This window comes from Petaurus breviceps, unplaced genomic scaffold, assembly GCF_028583685.1.
Source record: "Petaurus breviceps papuanus isolate PSGF00001 unplaced genomic scaffold, PetGlider_PUasm1.0 185, whole genome shotgun sequence".
NCBI lineage: Eukaryota > Metazoa > Chordata > Mammalia > Diprotodontia > Petauridae > Petaurus > Petaurus breviceps.
Window position 1 is genome coordinate 10,450,354 of NW_027185797.1, and position 7,155 is coordinate 10,457,508.

Sequence of the window (7,155 nt, forward strand, 5' to 3'; positions counted from 1 at the left end):
CTGAGGCTTGGGAGACACTCATTGACCCTCAGAACAAGGGAAGCAGTGCAACTAGTGGCCTGGTGATTAGTGCAGGAGATGGAGCAACTTGCTGCCAATTAAAAAGAAAAAAATATTTTTTCATACTGTTCAGAAGAACGCTCAGAAAATCATTTCCGTGGCAGATAATAGTATTCACCTCTATGACACTATTAACGTTACTGAGGACTTGCATGCATTGCAACAACCTTGCCCTGTGGTGCTGTGGAAAGATCATCACTGTCTCTGGAGTCAGAACCCTTGAGTTCAAATCCCACCTTTAATACTCCCTAGCTGTGTAACTTTGGGCAAGCCATTTACACTCTGTGCCCCAGTTTCTCTATCTGTAAAAGAATGTTGGAATGGATGACCTATGAAGTCCCAGCCAGCTGGACTAGAATCAGAGGTGGGGAGCCCGCAGCCTTGAGGTCACAGCCTTGAGGCTGCAGGTTCCCCACACCTGACTCCAGATGATAATAATAGCTAACATTTATATAGCACTATGTAAACACTTTGCAATCATAAAATTACCTTACCTCCTGTAAGCAGTTTATAATTATTATTTGGTCCTCAAAACAACCCCGAGAAGTGGGTGTTATTACTATTATCCCCATTTTACAGATGAGGAAACTGAGGCAAACAGGTGAAATGACTTGCCCAGAGTCACATAGTTAATGTGAGTTAGTGAAGTAGTGTTAGTTCTGAGGCTGAATTTGAACTCGGGTTTTCCTGATTCTAGGCCACTGTCCCACCTTGCTGCTTCATGTTAAATGATCGTTGAAATCCTTTCTGGTTCCAAATCTAGAAGGTACAGGTGGTACAAGTATTACTGTCACCATTTTGCAGATTAGGAAACTGAGTCCCTGAGGGTGAATGATCTGCTCGGGACTATATGGCTAGGAAGGGGTAGAGTAGAGATTTGAATAAAGGGTTCCTGGCACCAAATCCATGGGTCTCTCTGGTGCATCACATTGCCAGGCCTTTTAGGATATAAGCCATGACTCTGTTGATGGGCAGCATTAACTTTGAACACTAGGGCTAAAAGAGCCATATATCCCCTTATTAATTCTAAAACGATTAGATCTTCAGTGGAGGGAATGTTGCCCTTTGCAGGCATATGTCTATATGGGGAAGGGGAGAAGGTAGAGCTCTCCCTGATCCGATGTAGGAGCGCCTTGGGCACTCCAGTGGGCAGCATGAACTAGGCCCTACAGGCCATTGAAGAACAACAGCAGCTCCAGCGGATCCTCTTTCTGCCCTTGTGCCTCTGTCTCTGTCTAGAAGGGCACTCTACCCAAAGCCCCAACTCAGAAGAGGCATATTATTGAGGAAAACAAAAACTCAGAGGTTCTGAGAAATCCACATGCCGCAACTCGTCAAGAGTCAGACGGGTTCAGCTGCTTCTGTTATCCTCCAAGCTGTGTATACAACACCCTATTTGGCTCTGTGTCACTTTTCCCCACCTAACAAAGCCTTGGCCAGATTCTTCTGAGTTCTCCCCAGCACATCCGCCATGGTCCACACGGCTTAGAATTAAGATTCACCAGGGAGATCCCAGAAACCCTTGCATGGTGAACTAGAGCTTTCTATCTTCTCTTAGTCCCTCTCTTAAGAACTGTATCTGCAAAGGAGAAAGGGAAGCCCTGGAGAGGGCTGTGGGAAGAGGTGGGCATTTCCGTTGCAATGGGCAGAATCCTCTGAGGAGATCAGCTCTCAGTGCTTGTTTGTTTGATTCAGAATTTCCTGGCAGCTACCTCCTAAGTACTTTGTCGTACCCTTTATTATTTAGATAATCAGCATTATTTGTTTACTTTTTGTTGAGGTGTTATTTGTGATTCCTGTGATAGTTCTTTCAGATCCCTCCTGTAATAGCTGAGAGCAAATGAAGCCATGCCTACCGAAGTTTCAGAGAAGCAGGGAGTGCCCAGGGAAGAGCATGGACCCAGCAGGGGGTGAGTGGGAACTCTGGGAAAAGGGAATTGTTTTGTTTACTTTGTTTTAAGACCCCTCCCTCGTTTTTGTTATATCTCCTTCCACTGATTTCTACAAATGAGGGACAAGTTGTTCCACCACCCAAAACATCTTAGTTTTCTTAGTTTCTTAGATTTTTACATAGTTTTACCTCTGTTTTGGATTTGGTTTTAATCTAATTGCATTATAAAATGAGGAACTGAAAGGGGGATTATCTGGCCCAACTTCCTCATTTTGCAGAAGAGAAAAGTGACTTACCCAAAATGCCTCAGGCTAAAAGTAACAAAGTCAGGAGTTGAATCCAGGTCCATCTATTGCCAAACCCAAACCCACACACATCATTCCCATTTTTCTCCTCAACCAAGGACAGATAGAATCATGAAATCTCAGAGTGGGAGGGGACCCCAGATCCCAGCCTGTTCTGTGAATATTTGGACAAAAATCCTCACTATAACATCTAAGTAGTGAGTATCCTTCCTTTTTCTTTAACCTTTAATGAAGAGTAAGCCCATTGCATCTCGACACTCCATTCTACTTTGGGACAGCTTTAATTCTTATATTTTCCCTTATATCCAACTTAAATTTGCCCCTTTTGATCTTCCACTCAATGTTTTTTTTTGTTCTACCTTCTTGGGTCAAGCAAAATGAAGCTATTCCTTCTCAGAGACAATGCTTCAAATATTTAAGGACAATTATTATATCTCACCTCTCCCTCCCCCATCTTGGTCCCCACAATATTCTCTTCTTCAGGCTAAAGCTTTTATTGAAATGGGGCCTAAAAATGAAAAGAATATTCTACATATGGTCTGACCAAGGTGAAAACAGTGAGACTATCACTTCCTTAGTGCTTGTACTTGGCAGATTGATTTTTTGGACTCAAGTGTAAGAATTTTTGTTTATGTCATTAACTTTTATTAGATTCAGCCCAATCTTCTAGCCTGTCAGCTGGATCCTGGCTCTCAGAGATGCGCAGATTATGCAGGTCTTGATTCATATTTACCTTTAGCCACCCACACGTGCTAAGCACTGTATGTAGCAATCTGAACATTACATATTGTGACATCCATGTCATGACCTAGATAATTCCTATTGTGATGACTCAAGCCCATTGAAACATGTCACCACTTCTCTCCGCTCTGATCATCCTTCCTTGTCTTCCATAAGCTAAGTTTGAACATAAATTTCATTTCTTTTTTTTTTTTTTTTTTTGCTTTTTGGAGGGCAATTGAGGTTAATTGACTTGCCCAAGGTCACACGAATGAATTTCATTTCTTTATAGTTATTATCTCAGATATGTGTATATATGTAGTTATACATACATACACACATGCATTTCTGATGATTGTTCTTTAAGCCATGTATGTATAGTATGCCTTTTAGTTTATATGTGTGTGTGTTTCACGCTATAGAAATTTAACATGTCATAAGCTGAGGGGATTAAAATAGTCACTGTATTAGGGGTGGCCAGGTGGCTCAGCAAGTCAGAGCACCGGCTCCAGTGTCAGGATGACCTGGGAATCGAATCCAGGCTCCGACACTTGGCACCACACCCAGAAATAACTGTCCATGTAACCTTGAGCAAGTTACTTATCCCCGATTGCTCATAAAATTAAAAAAAAATAGTCACTGTATGAGGTAGGAATAAGAGGCAATCAAAGATAATAAAAGGATTGCCATATAGCAGTGAGAACCCAGCTGAGATTGAATGATGTAAGTTTGTAATGGACACTCTCAGTGTGTTTATGTGACTTGCCCCCTCAGCAGCACTTGAGTTAGAGCAGAGGAGGCAGGTAGTGGGGGAAATGTAGGGTTGGAGTTTGGAAAGACATGAGTGGTGATAGCTTAGGGGGGGGGGTAATAGCAAGGACAGAGGATAATGTATAGTTAGACTGGATATAGGGTCAAAACCAAAGTGAGGAAAGGAAGGCCAGGGCAGGAATGACAGACTCCAGAGGAAGGGTCTGGAACGAACATAGAGGAATAAGGGATTGTCTCTACCCCTGACCCAGTGTGTCAGGAGGCATGAGAGAAAGCTTATCCCAATACTAGAGAGGTTGGCCATGGATGAAGGTCTCCTAGGGAAGAAGTAGGTATAAGAGAAACTCTCGAGAGGTGCAAGTGGAAAAAGACAGATGACATCTCTAAATACCATAGACAAGGGACAGCTACATATGTAGTGAGGTCTGATTTATATACCTCTTTTACTCTCTACCTTGGGGAAACTGAGACTTGAGTCGTAACCTAGATTTTAAGCATTTTTTCCTTGAGGTGCTAGGATGGAAGATTGAAGAGTATGAGAAAATGGAGACTAGCCTCCCTAATTAGAAGCAAGTTCCTCTCAGACTGAACCTCTTCCTTCCACTTCCCCCACAGAGATTGATTTACCAAGTCATGTCAATTTGTCTGCTACACCCATCCCCTCTTTTCCACTTCCCTCATCACATTTTACATGGACTACTATTACATCTCTGCACTTGTCATTCTGTTACCAACCCTTCTCATCTCTAATCTGCCCTAGTAATCTTTATAATGCATTGTACTCATCAAAGAATTGGCCTAGAGTATCCTACAGTGCCTGACAGTGTCTTCTGAATAAAGTATGAACTTCTTTCAAGCCTCCTACAATCCGTCTCCAACTGATTTTTCTTTCCTCACTCTATATCACTCCCCTTCAAACGTTCTCTGTTCCAGATGCACTGGTCTAGAGAGCTAGCTAGATGGACCAATGGATAGATAGATAGATGTGTTGTTGTTCAGTCATTTTCATATCTGACTCTGTGACCCCATTTGGGTTTGGGTTTTTTTTTTTTACAAGGATACTGGAATGGTTTGCCATTTCCCTCTCCAGCTCATTTTACAGATGAGGAAACTGAGGCAAACAGGGTGAAGTGACTTGCCCAGGGTCATGCAGCTAGTGAATGTCTGAGGTCAGATTTGAACTCAGGAAGATGAGCCTCTCTGACTCCAGGCCCAGTGCTCTATACACTTCAGTGCCACCTAGCTGCCTGACAGACATTTTGATAAAGATGGATGGGGCATTTATTGAGCAATTACTGTACTGTACCCTGTGCTGTACTAAGCTCTGTCTATAAACATGCAAGATAGTCCCTGTTTTCAAGGAACATACTTCTATTAGAAGATTACACCAAAAAGGGAGCCAGAATGGAGGGTGGAAAAGATATAAGTGGTAACACAAGGTAGATACGGCTCGAAAGTGGTTTGGAAGCTCACTTGTCAGAACTGGGGATGTGGGGACAGCGTCCAAGGTTGGGTGGAGGAGAGGAGAGTACTGGCCATAGGATAGTGAGAACATGGTCAAGAAGTGAACTTAATAATGATAATATTAATGATAACACACATATATAGCATGATAATGACAACAGCTAAGATATTGTACCTTAATATTTACAAAATGCTCCACAAACATTATCTCATTTGATAACTTAGCAGCTCCCTTTACTTGCCTCCAGTCCCATTGTTTATGCCATCCCTCCATGCCTAAAATGGAAGCATCTTTCCATCTCCACCTCTTAATTTCCCTTCCTCCAAGACCCAACTAATTCCCCACTTCCTCTATGAAGACTTTCCTGTCTCTCAGTCCAAATTGATCTTAATTGTGGCCCCGACCTCACAGCAAGAGGAGGGCATTCTAGTGGAGAAAAGAACTTATGCACTGATGTGGAGAGGTTTTCTCCTCCAACTTTGTGTAGTCCCTTATCTGAAACTCTCCTTTATGATATATTATATTTTGTGTCATTTTGGGGGGTGCATTTCCCTTCTTGGATTATAAACTTCTTAAAAACAGGAAGTATCTAATTTTATATCTTTATATCCAGAACCTTGCATTTAACTAACACGAAGAAGAAGAAGAGAAGAAGAAGAAGAAGAAGAAGAAGAAGAAGAAGAAGAAGAAGAAGAAAGAAGAAGAAGAAGAAGAAGAAGAAGAAGAAGAAGAAGAAGAAGAAGAAGAAGAAGAAGAAGAAGAAGAAGAAGAAGAGGAATAGGTTTTGAGGGCAAAATAATAACTTTGGTTTTGAACAAGGGCTAGTGAAATATTCAGGTATTTCACAAAATCATATATTTCAAGCTGGAATGAGACCATTGAAGACTCCCAGTCTAATCATTGTTCATATAACAAGATCTGAAAACATCAAGTGATTTGCTCAAGGTTACAAGGGTAGTCTTCAGCAAAACCAGGTATCCTAGAGGCAGTTGACATATGGAATCTGGAGCTTCAGAGAGAGGGTGGGGCAGGACATATTATTTTGGGAATCATCTTCGTAATGATCACAGTTGAAGTCTTGGGATATGAATATTACAAGGAAGAGAGTATAGGGAGAAAAGGAGAAGAGGGCTAAGTACAAATCCACAGAGATCACTCATCCAAAGGGTTTGGGAAGAGAATGAAATATTAGTGAAAAAGACAGAGAAGGATAAGTCAGAGAGGTGGGTGAAGAATCTAGAGAATATGATGTCTCTGAAGCCCAGGAAAGAAATGGAATTCAGAATAAGGTGTTGGCTATTGATATTGTCAATAGTTTTTAAGTTGACTTTCCATGACCCCATTTGGGGTTTTCTTGACAAAGATATTGGAGCAGTTTGCTATTTCCTTCTCTAGCCCATTTTACAGATGAGAAACCTGAGGCAAACAGGATTAAATGACTTGCCCAGGGTCACACAGCTAGTATGAAGACAGATTTGAACTCAGGAATATGAGTCTTCTTGACTCCATACCCTGAGTTCTATGCACTATGGAACCACCTAGCTGCCCCGAAGGTGTTGGCAAGCAGTGTCAAATGTTGCAGTGAGATCAGTGAGGATGAAGATACATTAAAAACTTCCATTATATGTCCCTGATGATCCCTGTCCCACAATGATTGTCCTTTGCTTTGAATTCCTCTGAAAATCACATAAATTTTTATACTTCCTTATGCAGGAATGTTTTTCCTTGTTTCAAGCATATATGTCCTGTTCACCTTACTAGATTGTAAGCTTTTTTGAGGGTAGAGTATGTGTTATCTTTTTCTTTCCCATCCTCTATAGCACTTAACACAGAGCTAAGCACATAGACATCCCTTTATCTGTAAAATGAGCTCACTGAATTAGATGGTCTCGGTACAAGTCAAAGCAGTTATCGAATCAAAGGATCCTTTAAGAATTTCTGTA

The 7,155-nt window shown here is 41.5% G+C and overlaps 1 long non-coding RNA gene across 1 annotated transcript; it reads left to right on the top strand.

Annotated features, from left to right (window-relative positions):
* Positions 1 to 1,433: 1,433 nt before the first annotated feature.
* LOC138161667 (uncharacterized) lies at positions 1,434 to 6,918 on the top strand. Its single transcript, XR_011168418.1, has 3 exons — positions 1,434 to 1,589; positions 1,866 to 1,970; positions 5,826 to 6,918. It is a non-coding gene; the product is annotated as an uncharacterized lncRNA (long non-coding RNA).
* The last annotated feature ends 237 nt before the right edge of the window (positions 6,919 to 7,155 follow it).